This window comes from Carassius carassius, chromosome 11 (assembly GCF_963082965.1).
Source record: "Carassius carassius chromosome 11, fCarCar2.1, whole genome shotgun sequence".
Classification (NCBI taxonomy): domain Eukaryota; kingdom Metazoa; phylum Chordata; class Actinopteri; order Cypriniformes; family Cyprinidae; genus Carassius; species Carassius carassius.
The window spans coordinates 6,852,428-6,877,388 of record NC_081765.1 but is presented as its reverse complement, the minus strand read 5'-3'; the positions used below and the strand labels follow the sequence as shown (position 1 = coordinate 6,877,388).

General features: G+C 45.9%; 14 non-coding genes across 14 annotated transcripts; all 14 read right to left on the bottom strand.

The window, feature by feature from the left end:
- Positions 1 to 993: 993 nt before the first annotated feature.
- trnar-ccu (transfer RNA arginine (anticodon CCU)) lies at positions 994 to 1,066 on the bottom strand. The gene has a single exon. It is a non-coding gene; the product is annotated as a tRNA-Arg (tRNA).
- Positions 1,067 to 3,588: 2,522 nt separating this feature from the next.
- trnar-ccu (transfer RNA arginine (anticodon CCU)) lies at positions 3,589 to 3,661 on the bottom strand. Its single transcript has one exon. It is a non-coding gene; the product is annotated as a tRNA-Arg (tRNA).
- Positions 3,662 to 4,575: 914 nt separating this feature from the next.
- Positions 4,576 to 4,648, bottom strand: trnar-ccu (transfer RNA arginine (anticodon CCU)). Its single transcript has one exon. It is a non-coding gene; the product is annotated as a tRNA-Arg (tRNA).
- A 1,839-nt stretch (positions 4,649 to 6,487) lies between these two features.
- trnar-ccu (transfer RNA arginine (anticodon CCU)) lies at positions 6,488 to 6,560 on the bottom strand. Its single transcript has one exon. It is a non-coding gene; the product is annotated as a tRNA-Arg (tRNA).
- A 2,247-nt stretch (positions 6,561 to 8,807) lies between these two features.
- trnar-ccu (transfer RNA arginine (anticodon CCU)) lies at positions 8,808 to 8,880 on the bottom strand. Its single transcript has one exon. It is a non-coding gene; the product is annotated as a tRNA-Arg (tRNA).
- A 913-nt stretch (positions 8,881 to 9,793) lies between these two features.
- On the bottom strand, positions 9,794 to 9,866 carry trnar-ccu (transfer RNA arginine (anticodon CCU)). The gene has a single exon. It is a non-coding gene; the product is annotated as a tRNA-Arg (tRNA).
- A 1,076-nt stretch (positions 9,867 to 10,942) lies between these two features.
- On the bottom strand, positions 10,943 to 11,015 carry trnar-ccu (transfer RNA arginine (anticodon CCU)). The gene has a single exon. It is a non-coding gene; the product is annotated as a tRNA-Arg (tRNA).
- Positions 11,016 to 11,811: 796 nt separating this feature from the next.
- On the bottom strand, positions 11,812 to 11,883 carry trnak-cuu (transfer RNA lysine (anticodon CUU)). Its single transcript has one exon. It is a non-coding gene; the product is annotated as a tRNA-Lys (tRNA).
- A 5-nt stretch (positions 11,884 to 11,888) lies between these two features.
- On the bottom strand, positions 11,889 to 11,961 carry trnar-ccu (transfer RNA arginine (anticodon CCU)). The gene has a single exon. It is a non-coding gene; the product is annotated as a tRNA-Arg (tRNA).
- A 1,663-nt stretch (positions 11,962 to 13,624) lies between these two features.
- trnar-ccu (transfer RNA arginine (anticodon CCU)) lies at positions 13,625 to 13,697 on the bottom strand. Its single transcript has one exon. It is a non-coding gene; the product is annotated as a tRNA-Arg (tRNA).
- A 2,021-nt stretch (positions 13,698 to 15,718) lies between these two features.
- On the bottom strand, positions 15,719 to 15,791 carry trnar-ccu (transfer RNA arginine (anticodon CCU)). The gene has a single exon. It is a non-coding gene; the product is annotated as a tRNA-Arg (tRNA).
- A 1,657-nt stretch (positions 15,792 to 17,448) lies between these two features.
- trnar-ccu (transfer RNA arginine (anticodon CCU)) lies at positions 17,449 to 17,521 on the bottom strand. Its single transcript has one exon. It is a non-coding gene; the product is annotated as a tRNA-Arg (tRNA).
- A 1,860-nt stretch (positions 17,522 to 19,381) lies between these two features.
- trnar-ccu (transfer RNA arginine (anticodon CCU)) lies at positions 19,382 to 19,454 on the bottom strand. Its single transcript has one exon. It is a non-coding gene; the product is annotated as a tRNA-Arg (tRNA).
- A 4,696-nt stretch (positions 19,455 to 24,150) lies between these two features.
- Positions 24,151 to 24,223, bottom strand: trnar-ccu (transfer RNA arginine (anticodon CCU)). The gene has a single exon. It is a non-coding gene; the product is annotated as a tRNA-Arg (tRNA).
- Positions 24,224 to 24,961: the final 738 nt, after the last annotated feature.

Below are 24,961 nucleotides of genomic sequence, written 5' to 3'. Positions count from 1 at the left end.
GAATGACTATTATGAGAGGTGAAAGTGGCCTCAGCTTTTCATGACCAACCTGTGGTTGTTGCCCATTTTTAGGGATTCAAGAGTGTCTAGAAGGTAAAATGTCTTAGCAGAGGATGGTTACGATCCATTGACCTCTGGGTTATGGGCACAGCACGGTCCCACTGTGCCACTCTGCTGTAATCACCCCAGATGTGACTCGAACCCACAATCCCTGGCTTAGTAGTCCAGTGCCTCTGGAGTTTCTAGGAGTTAACTTTTTGTTTGTATTGTAAAAGCCTCCTGAATAAGATTGAGATTTAAAAAGACTTAGCAGAGGATGGTTTCGATCCATCGACCTCTGGGTTATGGGCCCAGCACGCTTCCTCTGCGCCACTCTGCTGTAATCAATCTTGACAGGACTTCAAACCACAATCTCTGTCTGAGGATGCCAGTGCTTCTGGAGTGTCTATGAGGTAATTATTAGTGTGTATAGTAAAAGCCTCCTGAATAATATTGAGATTTAAAACAACTTAGTAGAGGATGGTTATGATCCATCGACCTCTGGGTTATGGGCACAGCACGGTCCCACTGCACCACTCTGCTGTATTCACCTCAGTTGGGACTCGAACCCACAATCCCTGGCTTAGGAGTCCAGTGCCTCTGGAGTGTCTATGAGTTAATTATTTGTGTGTATAGCAAAAGCCTCCTGAATAAGATTGAGATTTAAAAAGATTTAGCAGAGGATGGTTTCGATCCATCGACCTCTGGGTTATGGGCCCAGCACGCTTCCGCTGCGCCACTCTGCTGTAATCACCTCAGATGGGACTTGAACCCACAATCCCTGTCTTAGGAGTCCAGTGCCTCTGGAGTTTCTAGTAGTTAATTCTTTGTGTGTATTGTAAAATTCTCCTGAATAAGATTGAGATTTAAAAAGACTTAGCAGAGGATGGTTTCGATCCATCGACCTCTGGGTTATGGGCCCAGCACGCTTCCGCTGCACCACTCTGCTGTAATCACCCCAGCTGGGACTCGAACCCACAATCCCTGGCTTAGGAGGCCAGTGCCTTATCCATTAGGCCACTGGGGCTTTAATGCAGTTACTAACTTGCCCTTTTATATCTCAATCTTAATCATGAGTCCTTTACAATACACAGAAAGAGTCTTGTAGATGAATGACTATTATGAGAGGTGAAAGGGGCCTCAGCTTTTCATGACCAACCTGTGGTTGTTGCCCATTTTTAGGGATTCAAGAGTGTCTAGAAGGTAAAATGTCTTAGCAGAGGATGGTTACGATCCATCGACCTCTGGGTTATGGGCCCAGCACGCTTCTGCTGCGCGACTCTGCTGTAATCAATCTTGACAGGACTTGAAACCACAATCTCTGTCTGAGGAGGCCAGTGCCTTCTGGAGTTTCTAGGAGTTAACTCTTTGTGTATTGTAAAAGCCTCCTGAATAAGATTGAGATTTAAAAAGACTTAGCAGAGGATGGTTTCGATCCATCGACCTCTGGGTTATGGGCCCAGCACGCTTCCGCAGCGCCACTCTGCTGTAATCAATCTTGATACGATTCGAAACCACAATCTCTGTCCGAGGAGTCTAGTGCCTCTGGAGTGTCCATGAGTTAATTCTTTGTGTGTATAGCAAAATCCTCCTGAATAAGATTGAGATTTAAAAAGACTTAGCAGAGGATGGTTTCGATCCATCGACCTCTGGGTTATGGGCCCAGCACACTTCCGCTGCACCACTCTGCTGTAATAAATCTTGGCAGGACTTGAAACCACAATCTCTGTCTGAGGAGGCAGTGCCTCTGGAGAGTCTATGAGTTAATTATTTGTGTGTATAGTAAAAGCCTCATGAATAATATTGAGATTTAAAATGACTTAGTAGAGGATGGTTACGATCCATTGACCTCTGGGTTATGGGCACAGCACGGTCCCACTGCACCACTCTGCTGTAATCACCCCAGATGGGACTCGAACACACAATCCCTGGCTTAGGAGGACAGTGCCTTATCCATTAGGCCACTGGGGCTTTAACCATTTGCTAACTTGCCCTTTTAAATCTCAATCTTAATCAGGAGTCCTTTACAATACACACAAAGAGTCTTCTAGATGAATGACTATTATGAGAGGTGAAAGTGGCCTCAGCTTTTCATGACCAACCTATGGTTGTTGCCCATTTTTAGGGATTCAAGAGTGTCTAGAAGGTAAAAGGTCTTAGCAGAGGATGGTTTCGATCCATTGACCTCTGGGTTATGGGCCCAGCACGCTTCTGCTGCGCGACTCTGCTGTAATCAATCTTGACAGGACTTGAAACCACAATCTCTGTCTGAGGAGGCCAGTGCCTTCTGGAGTTTCTAGGAGTTAACTCTTTGTGTATTGTAAAAGCCTCCTGAATAAGATTGAGATTTAAAAAGACTTAGCAGAGGATGGTTTCGATCCATCGACCTCTGGGTTATGGGCCCAGCACGCTTCCGCTGCGCCACTCTGCTGTAATCACCCCAGATGGGACTCGAACCCACAATCCCTGGCTTAGGAGTCCAGTGCCTCTGGAGTTTCTAGGAGTTAACTTTTTGTTTGTATTGTAAAATCCTCCATAATAAGATTGAGATTTAAAAAGACTTAGCAGAGGATGGTTTCGATCCATCGACCTCTGGGTTATGGGCCCAGCACGCTTCCGCTGCGCCACTCTGCAGTAATCAATCTTGATACGATCCGAAACCACAATCTCTGTCCGTGGAGTCTAGTGCCTCTGGAGCGTCCATGAGTTAATTCCCACTGTGCCACTCTGCTGTAATCACCCCAGATGGGACTCGAACCCACAATCCCTGGCTTAGTAGTCCAGTGCCTCTGGAGTTTCTAGGAGTTAACTTTTTGTTTGTATTGTAAAAGCCTCCTGAATAAGATTGAGATTTAAAAAGACTTAGCAGAGGATGGTTTCGATCCATCGACCTCTGGGTTATGGGCCCAGCACGCTTCCTCTGCGCCACTCTGCTGTAATCAATCTTGACAGGACTTCAAACCACAATCTCTGTCTGAGGATGCCAGTGCTTCTGGAGTGTCTATGAGGTAATTATTAGTGTGTATAGTAAAAGCCTCCTGAATAATATTGAGATTTAAAACAACTTAGTAGAGGATGGTTATGATCCATCGACCTCTGGGTTATGGGCACAGCACGGTCCCACTGCACCACTCTGCTGTATTCACCTCAGTTGGGACTCGAACCCACAATCCCTGGCTTAGGAGTCCAGTGCCTCTGGAGTGTCTATGAGTTAATTATTTGTGTGTATAGCAAAAGCCTCCTGAATAAGATTGAGATTTAAAAAGATTTAGCAGAGGATGGTTTCGATCCATCGACCTCTGGGTTATGGGCCCAGCACGCTTCCGCTGCGCCACTCTGCTGTAATCACCTCAGATGGGACTTGAACCCACAATCCCTGTCTTAGGAGTCCAGTGCCTCTGGAGTTTCTAGTAGTTAATTCTTTGTGTGTATTGTAAAATTCTCCTGAATAAGATTGAGATTTAAAAAGACTTAGCAGAGGATGGTTTCGATCCATCGACCTCTGGGTTATGGGCCCAGCACGCTTCCGCTGCACCACTCTGCTGTAATCACCCCAGATGGGACTCGAACCCACAATCCCTGGCTTAGGAGGCCAGTGCCTTATCCATTAGGCCACTGGGGCTTTAATGCAGTTACTAACTTGCCCTTTTATATCTCAATCTTAATCATGAGTCCTTTACAATACACAGAAAGAGTCTTGTAGATGAATGACTATTATGAGAGGTGAAAGGGGCCTCAGCTTTTCATGACCAACCTGTGGTTGTTGCCCATTTTTAGGGATTCAAGAGTGTCTAGAAGGTAAAATGTCTTAGCAGAGGATGGTTACGATCCATTGACCTCTGGGTTATGGGCACAGCACGGTCCCACTGTGCCACTCTGCTGTAATCACCCCAGATGGGACTATAACCCACAATCCCTGGCTTAGTAGTCCAGTGCCTCTGGAGTTTCTAGGAGTTAACTTTTTGTGTGTATTGTAAAAGCCTCCTGAATAAGATTGAGATTTAAAAAGACTTAGCAGAGGATGGTTTCGATCCATCGACCTCTGGGTTATGGGCCCAGCACGCTTCCTCTGCGCCACTCTGCTGTAATCAATCTTGACAGGACTTGAAACCACAATCTCTGTCTGAGGATGCCTGTGCTTCTGGAGTGTCTATGAGGTAATTATTAGTGTGTATAGTAAAAGCCTCCTGAATAATATTGAGATTTAAAACAACTTAGTAGAGGATGGTTATGATCCATCGACCTCTGGGTTATGGGCACAGCACGGTCCCACTGCACCACTCTGCTGTATTCACCTCAGTTGGGACTCGAACCCACAATCCCTGGCTTAGGAGTCCAGTGCCTCTGGAGTGTCTATGAATTAATTCTTTGTGTGTATAGCAAAAGCCTCCTGAATAAGATTGAGATTTAAAAAGATTTAGCAGAGGATGGTTTCGATCCATCGACCTCTGGGTTATGGGCCCAGCACGCTTCCGCTGCGCCACTCTGCTGTACAGCGTGGCACAGCACGGTCCCACTGCACCACTCTGCTGTAATCACCCCAGATGGGACTCGAACCCACAATCCCTGGCTTAGGAGGCCAGTGCCTTATCCATTAGGCCACTGGGGCTTTAATGCAGTTGCTAACTTGCCCTTTTAAATCTCAATCTTAATCAGGAGTCCTTTACAATACACAGAAAGAGTCTTGTAAATGAATGACTATTATGAGAGGTGAAAGTGGCCTCAGCTTTTCATGACCAACCTGTGGTTGTTGCCCATTTTTAGGGATTCAAGAGTGTCTAGAAGGTAAAATGTCTTAGCAGAGGATGGTTACGATCCATTGACTTCTGGGTTATGGGCACAGCACGGTCCCACTGTGCCACTCTGCTGTAATCACCCCAGATGGGACTCGAACCCACAATCCCTGGCTTAGTAGTCCAGTGCCTCTGGGGTTTCTAGGAGTTAACTTTTTGTGTGTATTGTAAAAGCCTCCTGAATAAGATTGAGATTTAAAAAGACTTAGCAGAGGATGGTTTCGATCCATCGACCTCTGGGTTATGGGCCCAGCACGCTTCCGCTGCGCCACTCTGCTGTAATCAAGCTTGACAGGACTTGAAACCACAATCTCTGTCTGAGGATGCCAGTGCTTCTGGAGTGTCTATGAGGTAATTATTAGTGTGTATAGTAAAAGCCTCCTGAATAATATTGAGATTTAAAACAACTTAGTAGAGGATGGTTATGATCCATTGACCTTTGGGTTATGGGCACAGCACGGTCCCACTGCACCACTCTGCTGTATTCACCTCAGTTGGGACTCGAACCCACAATCCCTGGCTTAGGAGTCCAGTGCCTCTGGAGTGTCTTCTTTGTTAATTCTATGTTAATTGAGTTAATTCTTTGTGTGTATAGCAAAAGCCCCCTGAATAAGATTGAGATTTAAAAAGATTTAGCAGAGGATGGTTTCGATCCATCGACCTCTGGGTTATGGGCCCAGCACGCTTCCGCTGCGCCACTCTGCTGTATTCACCCTTGATGGGACTCGAACCCACAATCCCTGGCATAGGAGGCCAGTGCCTTATCCATTAGGCCACTGGTGCTTTAACGCATTTTCTAACTTGCCCCTTTAAATCTAAATCTTAATCAGGAGTCCTTTACAATACACAGAAAGAGTCTTGTAGATGAATGACTATTATGAGAGGTGAAAGTGGCCTCAGCTTTTCATGACCAACCTGTGGTTGGTGCCCATTTTTAGGGATTCAAGAGTGTCTAGAAGGTAAAATGTCTTAGCAGAGGATGGTTACGATCCATTGACCTCTGGGTTATGGGCACAGCACGGTTCCACTGTGCCACTCTGCTGTAATCACCCCAGATGGGACTCGAACCCACAATCCCTGGCTTAGTAGTCCAGTGCCTCTGGGGTTTCTAGGAGTTAACTTTTTGTGTGTATTGTAAAAGCCTCCTGAATAATATTGAGATTTAAAAACACTTAGCAGAGGATGGTTTCGATCCATCAACCTATGGGTTATGGACCCAGCATGCTTCCGCTGCGCCACTCTGCTGTAATCAATCTTGGCAGGACTTGAAACCACAATCTCTGTCTGAGGAGGCAGTGCCTCTGGAGTGTCTATGAGGTAATTATTTGTGTGTATAGTAAAAGCCTCCTGAATAAGATTGAGATTTAAAAAGACTTAGCAGAGGATGGTTTCGATTCATCGACCTCTGGGTTGTGGGCCCAGCACGCTTCCGCTGCGCCACTCTGCTGTAATCACCTCAGATGGGACTTGAACCCACAATCCCTGTCTTAGGAGTCCAGTGCCTCTGGAGTTTCTAGTAGTTAATTCTTTGTGTGTATTGTAAAATTCTCCTGAATAAGATTGAGATTTAAAAAGACTTAGCAGAGGATGGTTTCGATCCATCGACCTCTGGGTTATGGGCCCAGCACGCTTCCGCTGCACCACTCTGCTGTAATCACCCCAGATGGGACTCCAACCCACAATCCCTGGCTTAGGAGGCCAGTGCCTTATCCATTAGGCCACTGGGGCTTTAATGCAGTTACTAACTTGCCCTTTTATATCTCAATCTTAATCATGAGTCCTTTACAATACACAGAAAGAGTCTTGTAGATGAATGACTATTATGAGAGGTGAAAGGGGCCTCAGCTTTTCATGACCAACCTGTGGTTGTTGCCCATTTTTAGGGATTCAAGAGTGTCTAGAAGGTAAAATGTCTTAGCAGAGGATGGTTACGATCCATTGACCTCTGGGTTATGGGCACAGCACGGTCCCACTGTGCCACTCTGCTGTAATCACCCCAGATGGGACTATAACCCACAATCCCTGGCTTAGTAGTCCAGTGTCTCTGGAGTTTCTAGGAGTTAACTTTTTGTGTGTATTGTAAAAGCCTCCTGAATAAGATTGAGATTTAAAAAGACTTAGCAGAGGATGGTTTCGATCCATCGACCTCTGGGTTATGGGCCCAGCACGCTTCCTCTGCGCCACTCTGCTGTAATCAATCTTGACAGGACTTGAAACCACAATCTCTGTCTGAGGATGCCAGTGCTTCTGGAGTGTCTATGAGGTAATTATTAGTGTGTATAGTAAAAGCCTCCTGAATAATATTGAGATTTAAAACAACTTAGTAGAGGATGGTTATGATCCATAGACCTCTGGGTTATGGGCACAGCACGGTCCCACTGCACCACTCTGCTGTATTCACCTCAGTTGGGACTCGAACCCACAATCCCTTGCTTAGGAGTCCAGTGCCTCTGGAGTGTCTATGAGTTAATTCTTTGTGTGTATAGCAAAAGCCTCCTGAATAAGATTGAGATTTAAAAAGATTTAGCAGAGGATGGTTTCGATCCATCGACCTCTGGGTTATGGGCCCAGCACGCTTCCGCTGCGCCACTCTGCTGTAATCAATCTTGACAGGACTTGAAACCACAATCTCTGTCTGAGGATGCCAGTGCTTCTGGAGTGTCTATGAGGTAATTATTAGTGTGTATAGTAAAAGCCTCCTGAATAATATTGAGATTTAAAACAACTTAGTAGAGGATGGTTATGATCCATTGACCTTTGGGTTATGGGCACAGCACGGTCCCACTGCACCACTCTGCTGTATTCACCTCAGTTGGGACTCGAACCCACAATCCCTGGCTTAGGAGTCCAGTGCCTCTGGAGTGTCTTCTTTGTTAATTCTATGTTAATTGAGTTAATTCTTTGTGTGTATAGCAAAAGCCCCCTGAATAAGATTGAGATTTAAAAAGATTTTGCAGAGGATTGTTTCGATCCATCGACCTCTGGGTTATGGGCCCAGCACGCTTCCACTGCGCCACTCTGCTGTAATCACCCTTGATGGGACTCGAACCCACAATCCCTGGCATAGGAGGCCAGTGCCTTATCCATTAGGCCACTGGTGCTTTAACGCATTTTCTAACTTGCCCCTTTAAATCTAAATCTTAATCAGGAGTCCTTTACAATACACAGAAAGAGTCTTGTAGATGAATGACTATTATGAGAGGTGAAAGTGGCCTCAGCTTTTCATGACCAACCTGTGGTTGGTGCCCATTTTTAGGGATTCAAGAGTGTCTAGAAGGTAAAATGTCTTAGCAGAGGATGGTTACGATCCATTGACCTCTGGGTTATGGGCACAGCACGGTTCCACTGTGCCACTCTGCTGTAATCACCCCAGATGGGACTCGAACCCACAATCCCTGGCTTAGTAGTCCAGTGCCTCTGGGGTTTCTAGGAGTTAACTTTTTGTGTGTATTGTAAAAGCCTCCTGAATAATATTGAGATTTAAAAAGACTTAGCAGAGGATGGTTTCGATCCATCAAGCTATGGGTTATGGACCCAGCACGCTTCCGCTGCGCCACTCTGCTGTAATCAATCTTGATACGATCCGAAACCACAATCTCTGTCCGTGGAGTCTAGTGCCTCTGGAGCGTCCATGAGTTAATTCTTTGTGTGTATAGCAAAAGCCTCCTGAATAAGATTGAGATTTGAAAATACTTAGCAGAGGATGGTTTCGATCCATCGACCTCTGGGTTATGGGGCAAGCACGCTTCCGCTGCACCACTCTGCTGTAATCAATCTTGACAGGACTTGAAACCACAATCTCTGTCTGTGGAGGCCAGTGCTTCTGGAGTGTCTATGAGGTAATTATTAGTGTGTATAGTAAAAGCCTCCTGAATAATATTGAGATTTAAAACAACTTAGTAGAGGATGGTTACGATCTATTGACCTTTCGGTTTATGGGCACAGCACGGTCCCACTGCACCACTCTGCTGTAATCACCCCAGATGGGACTCGAACCCACAATCCCTGGCTTAGGAGGCCAGTGCCTTATCCATTAGGCCACTGGGGCTTTAATGCCGTTACTAACTTGCCCTTTTAAATCTCTATCTTAATCAGGAGTCCTTTACAATACACAGAAAGAGTCTTGTAGATAAATGTCTATTATGAGAGGTGAAAGTGGCCTCAGCTTTTCATGGCCAACCTGTGGTTGTTGCCCATTTTTAGGGATTCAAGAGTGTCTAGAAGGTAAAATGTCTTAGCAGAGGATGGTTACGATCCATTGACCTCTGGGTTATGGGCACAGCACGGTCCCACTGTGCCACTCTGCTGTAATCAACCCAGATGGGACTCGAACCCACAATCCCTGGCTTAGTAGTCCAGTGCCTCTGGGGTTTCTAGGAGTTAACTTTTTGTGTGTATTGTAAAAGCCTCCTGAATAAGATTGAGATTTAAAAAGACTTAGCAGAGGATGGTTTCGATCCATCAACCTATGGGTTATGGACCCAGCACTCTTCCGCTGCGCCACTCTGCTGTAATCAATCTTGGCAGGACTTGAAACCACAATCTCTGTCTGAGGAGGCAGTGCCTCTGGAGTGTCTATGAGGTAATTATTTGTGTGTATAGTAAAAGCCTCCTGAATAAGATTGAGATTTAAAAAGACTTAGCAGAGGATGGTTTCGATTCATCGACCTCTGGGTTATGGGCCCAGCACGCTTCCGCTGCGCCACTCTGCTGTAATCACCTCAGTTGGGACTTGAACCCACAATCCCTGTCTTAGGAGTTCAGTGCCTCTGGAGTTTCTAGTAGTTAATTCTTTGTGTGTATTGTAAAATTCTCCTGAATAAGATTGAGATTTAAAAAGACTTAGCAGAGGATGGTTTCAATCCATCGACCTCTGGGTTATGGGCCCAGCACGCTTCCGCTGCGCCACTCTGCTGTACAGCGCGGCACAGCACAGTCCCATTGCACCACTCTGCTGTAATCACCCCAGATGGGACTCGAACCCACAATCCCTGGCTTAGGAGGCCAGTGCCTTATCCATTAGGCCACTGGGGCTTTAATGCAGTTGCTAACTTGCCCTTTTAAATCTCAATCTTAATCAGGAGTCCTTTACAATACACAGAAAGAGTCTTGTAGATGAATGACTATTATGAGAGGTGAAAGGGGCCTCAGCTTTTCATGACCAACCTGTGGTTGTTGCCCATTTTTAGGGATTCAAGAGTGTCTAGAAGGTAAAATGTCTTAGCAGAGGATGGTTACGATCCATTGACCTCTGGGTTATGGGCACAGCACGGTCCCACTGTGCCACTCTGCTGTAATCACCCCAGATGGGACTCGAACCCACAATCCCTGGCTTAGTAGTCCAGTGCCTCTGGAGTTTCTAGGAGTTAACTTTTTGTGTGTATTGTAAAAGCCTCCTGAATAAGATTGAGATTTAAAAAGACTTAGCAGAGGATGGTTTCGATCCATCGACCTCTGGGTTATGGGCCCAGCACGCTTCCTCTGCGCCACTCTGCTGTAATCAACCTTGACAGGACTTGAAACCACAATCTCTGTCTGAGGATGCCAGTGCTTCTGGAGTGTCTATGAGGTAATTATTAGTGTGTATAGTAAAAGCCTCCTGAATAATATTGAGATTTAAAACAACTTAGTAGAGGATGGTTATGATCCATCGACCTCTGGGTTATGGGCACAGCACGGTCCCACTGCACCACTCTGCTGTATTCACCTCAGTTGGGACTCGAACCCACAATCCCTGGCTTAGGAGTCCAGTGCCTCTGGAGTGTCTATGAGTTAATTCTTTGTGTGTATAGCAAAAGCCTCCTGAATAAGATTGAGATTTAAAAAGATTTAGCAGACGATGGTTTCGATCCATCGACCTCTGGGTTATGGGCCCAGCACGCTTCCGCTGCGCCACTCTGCTGTAATCACCTCAGATGGGACTTGAACCCACAATCCCTGTCTTAGGAGTCCAGTGCCTCTGGAGTTTCTAGTAGTTAATTCTTTGTGTGTATTGTAAAATTCTCCTGAATAAGATTGAGATTTAAAAAGACTTAGCAGAGGATGGTTTCGATCCATCGACCTCTGGGTTATGGGCCCAGCACGCTTCCGCTGCACCACTCTGCTGTAATCACCCCAGATGGGACTCGAACCCACAATCCCTGGCTTAGGAGGCCAGTGCCTTATCCATTAGGCCACTGGGGCTTTAATGCAGTTACTAACTTGCCCTTTTATATCTCAATCTTAATCATGAGTCCTTTACAATACACAGAAAGAGTCTTGTAGATGAATGACTATTATGATAGGTGAAAGGGGCCTCAGCTTTTCATGACCAACCTGTGGTTGTTGCCCATTTTTAGGGATTCAAGAGTGTCTAGAAGGTAAAATGTCTTAGCAGAGGATGGTTACGATCCATTGACCTCTGGGTTATGGGCACAGCACGGTCCCACTGTGCCACTCTGCTGTAATCACCCCAGATGGGACTATAACCCACAATCCCTGGCTTAGTAGTCCAGTGCCTCTGGAGTTTCTAGGAGTTAACTTTTTGTGTGTATTGTAAAAGCCTCCTGAATAAGATTGAGATTTAAAAAGACTTAGCAGAGGATGGTTTCGATCCATCGACCTCTGGGTTATGGGCCCAGCACGCTTCCTCTGCGCCACTCTGCTGTAATCAATCTTGACAGGACTTGAAACCACAATCTCTGTCTGAGGATGCCAGTGCTTCTGGAGTGTCTATGAGGTAATTATTAGTGTGTATAGTAAAAGCCTCCTGAATAATATTGAGATTTAAAACAACTTAGTAGAGGATGGTTATGATCCATCGACCTCTGGGTTATGGGCACAGCACGGTCCCACTGCACCACTCTGCTGTATTCACCTCAGTTGGGACTCGAACCCACAATCCCTGGCTTAGGAGTCCAGTGCCTCTGGAGTGTCTATGAGTTAATTCTTTGTGTGTATAGCAAAAGCCTCCTGAATAAGATTGAGATTTAAAAAGATTTAGCAGAGGATGGTTTCGATCCATCGACCTCTGGGTTAAGGGCCCAGCACGCTTCCGCTGCGCCACTCTGCTGTAATCACCCCAGATGGGACTCCAACCCACAATCCCTGGCTTAGGAGGCCAGTGCCTTATCCATTAGGCCACTGAGGCTTTAATGCAGTTGCTAACTTGCCCTTTTAAATCTCAATCTTAATCAGGAGTCCTTTACAATACACAGAAAGAGTCTTGTAAATGAATGACTATTATGAGAGGTGAAAGTGGCCTCAGCTTTTCATGACCAACCTGTGGTTGTTGCCCATTTTTAGGGATTCAAGAGTGTCTAGAAGGTAAAATGTCTTAGCAGAGGATGGTTACGATCCATTGACCTCTGGGTTATGGGCACAGCACGGTCCCACTGTGCCACTCTGCTGTAATCACCCCAGATGGGACTCGAACCCACAATACCTGGCTTAGTAGTCCAGTGCCTCTGGGGTTTCTAGGAGTTAATTTTTTGTGTGTATTGTAAAAGCCTCCTGAATAAGATTGAGATTTAAAAAGACTTAGCAGAGGATGGTTTCGATCCATCGACCTCTGGGTTATGGGCCGAGCACGCTTCCGCTGCGCCACTCTGCTGTAATCAATCTTGACAGGACTTGAAACCACAATCTCTGTCTGAGGATGCCAGTGCTTCTGGAGTGTCTATGAGGTAATTATTAGTGTGTATAGTAAAAGCCTCCTGAATAATATTGAGATTTAAAACAACTTAGTAGAGGATGGTTATGATCCATTGACCTTTGGGTTATGGGCACAGCACGGTCCCACTGCACCACTCTGCTGTATTCACCTCAGTTGGGACTCGAACCCACAATCCCTGGCTTAGGAGTCCAGTGCCTCTGGAGTGTCTATGAATTAATTCTTTGTGTGTATAGCAAAAGCCCCCTGAATAAGATTGAGATTTAAAAAGATTTAGCAGAGGATGGTTTCGATCCATCGACCTCTGGGTTATGGGCCCAGCACGCTTCCGCTGCGCCACTCTGCTGTAATCACCCTTGATGGGACTCGAACCCACAATCCCTGGCATAGGAGGCCAGTGCCTTATCCATTAGGCCACTGGTGCTTTAACGCATTTTCTAACTTGCCCCTTTAAATCTAAATCTTAATCAGGAGTCCTTTACAATACACAGAAAGAGTCTTGTAGATGAATGACTATTATGAGAGGTGAAAGTGGCCTCAGCTTTTCATGACCAACCTGTGGTTGGTGCCCATATTTAGGGATTCAAGAGTGTCTAGAAGGTAAAATGTCTTAGCAGAGGATGGTTACGATCCATTGACCTCTGGGTTATGGGCACAGCACGGTTCCACTGTGCCACTCTGCTGTAATCACCCCAGATGGGACTCGAACCCACAATCCCTGGCTTAGTAGTCCAGTGCCTCTGGGGTTTCTAGGAGTTAACTTTTTGTGTGTATTGTAAAAGCCTCCTGAATAATATTGAGATTTAAAAAGACTTAGCAGAGGATGGTTTCGATCCATCAACGTAAGGGTTATGGACCCAGCACGCTTCCGCTGTGCCACTCTGCTGTAATCAATCTTGGCAGGACTTGAAACCACAATCTCTGTCTGAGGAGGCAGGTGCCTCTGGAGTGTCTATGAGGTAATTATTTGTGTGTATAGTAAAAGCCTCCTGAATAAGATTGAGATTTAAAAAGACTTAGCAGAGGATGGTTTCGATTCATCGACCTCTGGGTTATGGGCCCAGCACGCTTCCGCTGCGCCACTCTGCTGTACAGCGCAGCACAGCACAGTCCCACTGCACCCACTGCACTCTGCTGTAATCACCCCAGATGGGACTCGAACCCACAATCCCTGGCTTAGGAGGCCAGTGCCTTATCCATTAGGCCACTGGGGCTTTAATGCAGTTACTAACTTGCCCTTTTATATCTCAATCTTAATCAGGAGTCCTTTACAATACACAGAAAGAGTCTTGTAGATGAATGACTATTATGAGAGGTGAAAGTGGCCTCAGCTTTTCATGACCAACCTGTGGTTGTTGCCCATTTTTAGGGATTCAAGAGTGTCTAGAAGGTAAAATGTCTTAGCAGAGGATGCTTATGATCCATTGACCTCTGGGTTATGGGCACAGCACGGTCCCACTGTGCCACTCTGCTGTAATCACCCCAGATGGGACTATAACCCACAATCCCTGGCTTAGTAGTCCAGTGCCTCTGGAGTTTCTAGGAGTTAACTTTTTGTGTGTATTGTAAAAGCCTCCTGAATAAGATTGAGATTTAAAAAGACTTAGCAGAGGATGGTTTCGATCCATCGACCTCTGGGTTATGGGCCCAGCACGCTTCCTCTGCGCCACTCTGCTGTAATCAATCAAGACAGGACTTGAAACCACAATCTCTGTCTGAGGATGCCAGTGCTTCTGGAGTGTCTATGAGGTAATTATTAGTGTGTATAGAAAAAGCCTCCTGAATAATATTGAGATTTAAAACAACTTAGTAGAGGATGGTTATGATCCATTGACCTTTGGGTTATGGGCACAGCACGGTCCCACTGCACCACTCTGCTGTATTCACCTCAGTTGGGACTCGAACCCACAATCCCTGGCTTAGGAGTCCAGTGCCTCTGGAGTGTCTATGAGTTAATTCTTTGTGTGTATAGCAAAAGCCCCCTGAATAAGATTGAGATTTAAAAAGATTTAGCAGAGGATGGTTTCGATCCATCGACCTCTGGGTTATGGGCCCAGCACGCTTCCGCTGCGCCACTCTGCTGTAATCACCCTTGATGGGACTCGAACCCACAATCCCTGGCATAGGAGGCCAGTGCCTTATCCATTAGGCCACTGGTGCTTTAACGCATTTTCTAACTTGCCCCTTTAAATCTAAATCTTAATCAGGAGTCCTTTACAATACACAGAAAGAGTCTTGTAGATGAATGACTATTATGAGAGGTGAAAGTGGCCTCAGCTTTTCATGACCAACCTGTGGTTGGTGCCCATTTTTAGGGATTCAAGAGTGTCTAGAAGGTAAAATGTCTTAGCAGAGGATGGTTACGATCCATTGACCTCTGGGTTATGGGCACAGCACGGTTCCACTGTGCCACTCTGCTGTAATCACCCCAGATGGGACTCGAACCCACAATCCCTGGCTTAGTAGTCCAGTGCCTCTGGGGTTTCTAGGAGTTAACTTTTTGTGTGTATTGTAAAAGCCTCCTGAATAATATTGAGATTTAAAAAGACTTAGCAGAGGATGGTTTCGATCCATCAACCTATGGGTTATGGACCCAGCACGCTTCCGCTGCGCCACTCTGCTGTAATCAATCTTGGCAGCACTTGAAACCACAATCTCTGTCTGAGGATACAGTGCCTCTGGAGTGTCTATGAGGTAATTATTTGTGTGTATAGTAAAAGCCTCCTGAATAAGATTGAGATTTAAAAAGACTTAGCAGAGGATGGTTTCGATCCATCGACCTCTGGGTTATGGGCCCAGCACGCTTCCGCTGCGCCACTCTGCTGTAATCACCTCAGATGGGACTCGAACCCACAATCCCTGTCTTAGGAGTCCAGTGCCTCTGGAGTTTCTAGAAGTTAATTCTTTGTGTGTATTGTAAAAGCCTCCTGAATAAGATTGAGATTTAAAAAGATTTAGCAGAGGATGGTTTCGATCCATCGACCTCTGGGTTATGGGCCCAGCACGCTTCCGCTGCGCCACTCTGCTGTAATCAATCTTGATATGATCCGAAACCACAATCTCTGTCTGAGGAGTCTAGTGCCTCTGGAGTGTCTATGAGTTAATTCTTTGTGTGTATAGTAAAAGACTCCTGAATAAGATTGAGATTTAAAAAGACTTAGCAGAGGATGGTTTCGATCCATCGACCTCTGGGTTATGGGCCCAGCACGCTTCCGCTGCGCCACTCTGCTGTAATCACCCCAGATGGGACTCCAACCCACAATCCCTGGCTTAGGAGGCCAGTGCCTTATCCATTAGGCCACTGGGGCTTTAATGCAGTTGCTAACTTGCCCTTTTAAATCTCAATCTTAATCAGGAGTCCTTTACAATACACAGAAAGAGTCTTGTAAATGAATGACTATTATGAGAGGTGAAAGTGGCCTCAGCTTTTCATGACCAACCTGTGGTTGTTGCCCATTTTTAGGGATTCAAGAGTGTCTAGAAGGTAAAATGTCTTAGCAGAGGATGGTTACGATCCATTGACCTCTGGGTTATGGGCACAGCACGGTCCCACTGTGCCACTCTGCTGTAATCACCCCAGATGGGACTCGAACCCACAATACCTGGCTTAGTAGTCCAGTGCCTCTGGGGTTTCTAGGAGTTAACTTTTTGTGTGTATTGTAAAAGCCTCCTGAATAAGATTGAGATTTAAAAAGACTTAGCAGAGGATGGTTTCGATCCATCGACCTCTGGGTTATGGGCCGAGCACGCTTCCGCTGCGCCACTCTGCTGTAAGCAATCTTGACAGGACTTGAAACCACAATCTCTGTCTGAGGATGCCAGTGCTTCTGGAGTGTCTATGAGGTAATTATTAGTGTGTATAGTAAAAGCCTCCTGAATAATATTGAGATTTAAAACAACTTAGTAGAGGATGGTTATGATCCATTGACCTTTGGGTTATGGGCACAGCACGGTCCCACTGCACCACTCTGCTGTATTCACCTCAGTTGGGACTCGAACCCACAATCCCTGGCTTAGGAGTCCAGTGCCTCTGGAGTGTCTATGAGTTAATTCTTTGTGTGTATAGCAAAAGCCCCCTGAATAAGATTGAGATTTAAAAAGATTTAGCAGAGGATGGTTTCGATCCATCGACCTCTGGGTTATGGGCCCAGCACGCTTCCGCTGCACCACTCTGCTGTAATCACCATTGATGGGACTCGAACTCACAATCCCTGGCATAGGAGGCCAGTGCCTTATCCATTAGGCCACTGGTGCTTTAACGCATTTTCTAACTTGCCCCTTTAAATCTAAATCTTAATCAGGAGTCCTTTACAATACACAGAAAGAGTTTTGTAGATGAATGACTATTATGAGAGGTGAAAGTGGCCTCAGCTTTTCATGACCAACCTGTGGTTGGTGCCCATATTTAGGGATTCAAGAGTGTCTAGAAGGTAAAATGTCTTAGCAGAGGATGGTTACGATCCATTGACCTCTGGGTTATGGGCACAGCACGGTTCCACTGTGCCACTCTGCTGTAATCACCCCAGATGGGACTCGAACCCACAATCCCTGGCTTAGTAGTCCAGTGCCTCTGGGGTTTCTAGGAGTTAACTTTTTGTGTGTATTGTAAAAGCCTCCTGAATAATATTGAGATTTATAAAGACTTAGCAGAGGATGGTTTCGATCCATCAACGTATGGGTTATGGACCCAGCACGCTTCCGCCGTGCCACTCTGCTGTAATCAATCTTGGCAGGACTTGAAACCACAATCTCTGTCTGAGGAGGCAGGTGCCTCTGGAGTGTCTATGAGGTAATTATTTGTGTGTATAGTAAAAGCCTCCTGAATAAGATTGAGATTTAAAAAGACTTAGCAGAGGATGGTTTCGATTCATCGACCTCTGGGTTATGGGCCCAGCACGCTTCCGCTGCGCCACTCTGCTGTACAGCGCGGCACAGCACAGTCCCACTGTACCACTCTGCTGTAATCACCCCAGATGGGACTCGAACCCACAATCCCTGGCTTAGGAGGCCAGTGCCTTATCCATTAGGCCACTGGGGCTTTAATGCAGTTACTAACTTGCCCTTTTATATCTCAATCTTAATCAGGAGTCCTTTACAATACACAGAAAGAGTCTTGTAGATGAATGACTATTATGAGAGGTGAAAGTGGCCTCAGCTTTTCATGACCAACCTGTGGTTGTTGCCCATTTTTAGGGATTCAAGAGTGTCTAGAAGGTAAAATGTCTTAGCAGAGGATGGTTACGATCCATTGACCTCTGGGTTATGGGCACAGCACGGTCCCACTGTGCCACTCTGCTGTAATCACCCCAGATGGGACTATAACCCACAATCCCTGGCTTAGTAGTCCAGTGCCTCTGGAGTTTCTAGGAGTTAACTTTTTGTGTGTATTGTAAAAGCCTCCTGAATAAGATTGAGATTTAAAAAGACTTAGCAGAGGATGGTTTCGATCCATCGACCTCTGGGTTATGGGCCCAGCACGCTTCCTCTGCGCCACTCTGCTGTAATCAATCTTGACAGGACTTGAAACCACAATCTCTGTCTGAGGATGCCAGTGCTTCTGGAGTGTCTATGAGGTAATTATTAGTGTGTATAGTAAAAGCCTCCTGAATAATATTGAGATTTAAAACAACTTAGTAGAGGATGGTTATGATCCATTGACCTTTGGGTTATGGGCACAGCACGGTCCCACTGCACCACTCTGCTGTATTCACCTCAGTTGGGACTCGAACCCACAATCCCTGGCTTAGGAGTCCAGTGCCTCTGGAGTGTCTATGAATTAATTCTTTGTGTGTATAGCAAAAGCCCCCTGAATAAGATTGAGATTTAAAAAGATTTAGCAGAGGATGGTTTCGATCCATCGACCTCTGGGTTATGGGCCCAGCACGCTTCCGCTGCGCCACTCTGCTGTAATCACCCTTGATGGGACTCGAACCCACAATCCCTGGCATAGGAGGCCAGTGCCTTATCCATTAGGCCACTGGTGCTTTAACGCATTTTCTAACTTGCCCCTTTAAATCTAAATCTTAATCAGGAGTCCTTTACAATACACAGAAAGAGTCTTGTAGATGAATGACTATTATGAGAGGTGAAAGTGGCCTCAGCTTTTCATGACCAACCTGTGGTTGGTGCCCATATTTAGGGATTCAAGAGTGTCTAGAAGGTAAAATGTCTTAGCAGAGGATGGTTACGATCCATTGACCTCTGGGTTATGGGCACAGCACGGTTCCACTGTGCCACTCTGCTGTAATCACCCCAGATGGGACTCGAACCCACAATCCCTGGCTTAGTAGTCCAGTGCCTCTGGGGTTTCTAGGAGTTAACTTTTTGTGTGTATTGTAAAAGCCTCCTGAATAATATTGAGATTTAAAAAGACTTAGCAGAGGATGGTTTCGATCCATCAACGTATGGGTTATGGACCCAGCACGCTTCCGCTGTGCCACTCTGCTGTAATCAATCTTGGCAGGACTTGAAACCACAATCTCTGTCTGAGGAGGCAGGTGCCTCTGGAGTGTCTATGAGGTAATTATTTGTGTGTATAGTAAAAGCCTCCTGAATAAGATTGAGATTTAAAAAGACTTAGCAGAGGATGGTTTCGATTCATCGACCTCTGGGTTATGGGCCCAGCACGCTTCCGCTGCGCCACTCTGCTGTAATCTCCTCAGATGGGACTTGAACCCACAATCCCTGTCTTAGGAGTCCAGTGCCTCTGGAGTTTCTAGTAGTTAATTCTTTGTGTGTATTGTAAAATTCTCCTGAATAAGATTGAGATTTAAAAAGACTTAGCAGAGGATGGTTTCGATCCATCGACCTCTGGGTTATGGGCCCAGCACGCTTCCGCTGCGCCACTCTGCTGTACAGCGCAGCACAGCACAGTCCCACTGCACCACTCTGCTGTAATCACCCCAGATGGGACTCGAACCCACAATCCCTGGCTTAGGAGGCCAGTGCCTTATCCATTAGGCCACTGGGGCTTTAATGCAGTTACTAACTTGCCCTTTTATATCTCAATCTTAATCAGGAGTCCTTTACAATACACAGAAAGAGTCTTGTAGATGAATGACTATTATGAGAGGTGAAAGTGGCCTCAGCTTTTCATGACCAACCTGTGGTTGTTGCCCATTTTTAGGGATTCAAGAGTGTCTAGAAGGTAAAATGTCTTAGCAGAGGATGCTTATGATCCATTGACCTCTGGGTTATGGGCACAGCACGGTCCCACTGTGCCACTCTGCTGTAATCACCCCAGATGGGACTATAACCCACAATCCCTGGCTTAGTAGTCCAGTGCCTCTGGAGTTTCTAGGAGTTAACTTTTTGTGTGTATTGTAAAAGCCTCCTGAATAAGATTGAGATTTAAAAAGACTTAGCAGAGGATGGTTTCGATCCATCGACCTCTGGGTTATGGGCCCAGCACGCTTCCTCTGCGCCACTCTGCTGTAATCAATCTTGACAGGACTTGAAACCACAATCTCTGTCTGAGGATGCCAGTGCTTCTGGAGTGTCTATGAGTTAATTATTAGTGTGTATAGAAAAAGCCTCCTGAATAATATTGAGATTTAAAACAACTTAGTAGAGGATGGTTATGATCCATTGACCTTTGGGTTATGGGCACAGCACGGTCCCACTGCACCACTCTGCTGTATTCACCTCAGTTGGGACTCGAACCCACAATCCCTGGCTTAGGAGTCCAGTGCCTCTGGAGTGTCTATGAGTTAATTCTTTGTGTGTATAGCAAAAGCCCCCTGAATAAGATTGAGATTTAAAAAGATTTAGCAGAGGATGGTTTCGATCCATCGACCTCTGGGTTATGGGCCCAGCACGCTTCCGCTGCGCCACTCTGCTGTAATCACCCTTGATGGGACTCGAACCCACAATCCCTGGCATAGGAGGCCAGTGCCTTATCCATTAGGCCACTGGTGCTTTAACGCATTTTCTAACTTGCCCCTTTAAATCTAAATCTTAATCAGGAGTCCTTTACAATACACAGAAAGAGTCTTGTAGATGAATGACTATTATGAGAGGTGAAAGTGGCCTCAGCTTTTCATGACCAACCTGTGGTTTGTGCCCATTTTTAGGGATTCAAGAGTGTCTAGAAGGTAAAATGTCTTAGCAGAGGATGGTTACGATCCATTGACCTCTGGGTTATGGGCACAGCACGGTTCCACTGTGCCACTCTGCTGTAATCACCCCAGATGGGACTCGAACCCACAATCCCTGGCTTAGTAGTCCAGTGCCTCTGGGGTTTCTAGGAGTTAACTTTTTGTGTGTATTGTAAAAGCCTCCTGAATAATATTGAGATTTAAAAAGACTTAGCAGAGGATGGTTTCGATCCATCAACCTATGGGTTATGGACCCAGCACGCTTCCGCTGCGCCACTCTGCTGTAATCAATCTTGGCAGCACTTGAAACCACAATCTCTGTCTGAGGAGGCAGTGCCTCTGGAGTGTCTATGAGGTAATTATTTGTGTGTATAGTAAAAGCCTCCTGAATAAGATTGAGATTTAAAAAGACTTAGCAGAGGATGGTTTCGATCCATCGACCTCTGGGTTATGGGCCCAGCACGCTTCCGCTGCGCCACTCTGCTGTAATCACCTCAGATGGGACTCGAACCCACAATCCCTGTCTTAGGAGTCCAGTGCCTCTGGAGTTTCTAGAAGTTAATTCTTTGTGTGTATTGTAAAAGCATCCTGAATAAGATTGAGATTTAAAAAGACTTAGCAGAGGATGGTTTCGATCCATCGACCTCTGGGTTATGGGCCCAGCATGCTTCCGCTGCGCCAATCTGCTTTAATCAATCTTGACAGGACTTGAAACCATAATCTCTGTCTGAGGATGCCAGTGCTTCTGGAGTGTCTATGAGGTAATTATTAGTGTGTATAGTAAAAGCCTCCTGAATAATATTGAGATTTAAAACAACTTAGTAGAGGATGGTTATGATCCATTGACCTCTGGGTTATGGGCACAGCACGGTCCCACTGCACCACTCTGCTGTAATCCCTCCAGATGCGACTCGAACCTACAATCCCTGGTTTAGGAGGCCAGTGCCTTATCCATTAGGCCACTGGGGCTTTAATGCAGTTACTAACTTGCCCTTTTAAATCTCAATCTTAATCAGGAGTCCTTTCCAATACACAGAAAGAGTCTTCTCGATAAATGACTATTATGAGATGTGAAAGTGGCCTCAGCTTTTCATGACCAACCTGTGGTTGTTGCCCATTTTTAGGGATTCAAGAGTGTCTAGAAGGTAAAAGGTCTTAGCAGAGGATGGTTTCGATCCATCGACCTCTGGGTTATGGGCCTAGCATGCTTCCGCTGCGCCACTCTGCTGTAATCAATCTTGGCAGGACTTGAAACCACAATCTCTGTCTGAGGAGACAGTGCCTCTGGAGTGTCTATGAGTTAATTATTTGTGTGCATAGTAAAAGCCTCCTGAATAAGATTGAGATTTAAAAAGACTTAGCAGTGGATGGTTTCGATCCATCGACTTCTTAGTTATGGGCCCAGCACGCTTCCGCTGCGCCACTCTGTTGTATTCACCTCAGTTGGGACTCGAACCCACAATCCCTGGCTTAGGAGTCCAGTGCCTCTGGAGTGTCTATGAGTTAATTCTTTGTGTGTATAGCAAAAGCCTCCTGAATAAGATTGAGATTTAAAAAGATTTAGCAGAGGATGGTTTCGATCCATCGACCTCTGGGTTATGGGCCCAGCACGCTTCCGCTGCGCCACTCTGCTGTAATCAATCTTGATATGATCCGAAACCACAATCTCTGTCTGAGGAGTCTAGTGCCTCTGGAGTGTCTATGAGTTAATTCTTTGTGTGTATAGTAAAAGACTCCTGAATAAGATTGAGATTTAAAAAGACTTAGCAGAGGATGGTTTCGATCCATCGACCTCTGGGTTATGGGCCCAGCACGCTTCCGCTGCGCCACTCTGCTGTAATCCCCCCAGATGGGACTCCAACCCACAATCCCTGGCTTAGGAGGCCAGTGCCTTATCCATTAGGCCACTGGGGCTTTAATGCAGTTGCTAACTTGCCCTTTTAAATCTCAATCTTAATCAGGAGTCCTTTACAATACACAGAAAGAGTCTTGTAAATGAATGACTATTATGAGAGGTGAAAGTGGCCTCAGCTTTTCATGACCAACCTGTGGTTGTTGCCCATTTTTAGGGATTCAAGAGTGTCTAGAAGGTAAAATGTCTTAGCAGAGGATGGTTACGATCCATTGACCTCTGGGTTATGGGCACAGCACGGTCCCACTGTGCCACTCTGCTGTAATCACCCCAGATGGGACTCGAACCCACAATACCTGGCTTAGTAGTCCAGTGCCTCTGGGGTTTCTAGGAGTTAACTTTTTGTGTGTATTGTAAAAGCCTCCTGAATAAGATTGAGATTTAAAAAGACTTAGCAGAGGATGGTTTCGATCCATCGACCTCTGGGTTATGGGCCGAGCACGCTTCCGCTGCGCCACTCTGCTGTAAGCAATCTTGACAGGACTTGAAACCACAATCTCTGTCTGAGGATGCCAGTGCTTCTGGAGTGTCTATGAGGTAATTATTAGTGTGTATAGTAAAAGCCTCCTGAATAATATTGAGATTTAAAACAACTTAGTAGAGGATGGTTATGATCCATTGACCTTTGGGTTATGGGCACAGCACGGTCCCACTGCACCACTCTGCTGTATTCACCTCAGTTGGGACTCGAACCCACAATCCCTGGCTTAGGAGTCCAGTGCCTCTGGAGTGTCTATGAGTTAATTCTTTGTGTGTATAGCAAAAGCCCCCTGAATAAGATTGAGATTTAAAAAGATTTAGCAGAGGATGGTTTCGATCCATCGACCTCTGGGTTATGGGCCCAGCACGCTTCCGCTGCGCCACTCTGCTGTAATCACCCTTGATGGGACTCGAACCCACAATCCCTGGCATAGGAGGCCAGTGCCTTATCCATTAGGCCACTGGTGCTTTAACGCATTTTCTAACTTGCCCCTTTAAATCTAAATCTTAATCAGGAGTCCTTTACAATACACAGAAAGAGTCTTGTAGATGAATGACTATTATGAGAGGTGAAAGTGGCCTCAGCTTTTCATGACCAACCTGTGGTTGGTGCCCATATTTAGGGATTCAAGAGTGTCTAGAAGGTAAAATGTCTTAGCAGAGGATGGTTACGATCCATTGACCTCTGGGTTATGGGCACAGCACGGTTCCACTGTGCCACTCTGCTGTAATCACCCCAGATGGGACTCGAACCCACAATCCCTGGCTTAGTAGTCCAGTGCCTCTGGGGTTTCTAGGAGTTAACTTTTTGTGTGTATTGTAAAAGCCTCCTGAATAATATTGAGATTTATAAAGACTTAGCAGAGGATGGTTTCGATCCATCAACGTATGGGTTATGGACCCAGCACGCTTCCGCTGTGCCACTCTGCTGTAATCAATCTTGGCAGGACTTGAAACCACAATCTCTGTCTGAGGAGGCAGGTGCCTCTGGAGTGTCTATGAGGTAATTATTTGTGTGTATAGTAAAAGCCTCCTGAATAAGATTGAGATTTAAAAAGACTTAGCAGAGGATGGTTTCGATTCATCGACCTCTGGGTTATGGGCCCAGCACGCTTCCGCTGCGCCACTCTGCTGTACAGCGCGGCACAGCACAGTCCCACTGTACCACTCTGCTGTAATCACCCCAGATGGGACTCGAACCCACAATCCCTGGCTTAGGAGGCCAGTGCCTTATCCATTAGGCCACTGGGGCTTTAATGCAGTTACTAACTTGCCCTTTTATATCTCAATCTTAATTAGGAGTCCTTTACAATACACAGAAAGAGTCTTGTAGATGAATGACTATTATGAGAGGTGAAAGTGGCCTCAGCTTTTCATGACCAACCTGTGGTTGTTGCCCATTTTTAGGGATTCAAGAGTGTCTAGAAGGTAAAATGTCTTAGCAGAGGATGCTTATGATCCATTGACCTCTGGGTTATGGGCACAGCACGGTCCCACTGTGCCACTCTGCTGTAATCACCCCAGATGGGACTATAACCCACAATCCCTGGCTTAGTAGTCCAGTGCCTCTGGAGTTTCTAGGAGTTAACTTTTTGTGTGTATTGTAAAAGCCTCCTGAATAAGATTGAGATTTAAAAAGACTTAGCAGAGGATGGTTTCGATCCATCGACCTCTGGGTTATGGGCCCAGCACGCTTCCTCTGCGCCACTCTGCTGTAATCAATCTTGACAGGACTTGAAACCACAATCTCTGTCTGAGGATGCCAGTGCTTCTGGAGTGTCTATGAGGTAATTATTAGTGTGTATAGAAAAAGCACAGCACGGTCCCACTGCACCACTCTGCTGTATTCACCTCAGTTGGGACTCGAACCCACAATCCCTGGCTTAGGAGTCCAGTGCCTTATCCATTAGGCCACTGGGGCATTGATGCAGTTACTAACTTGCCCTTTTAAATCTCAATCTTAATCAGGAGTCCTTTACAATACACAGAA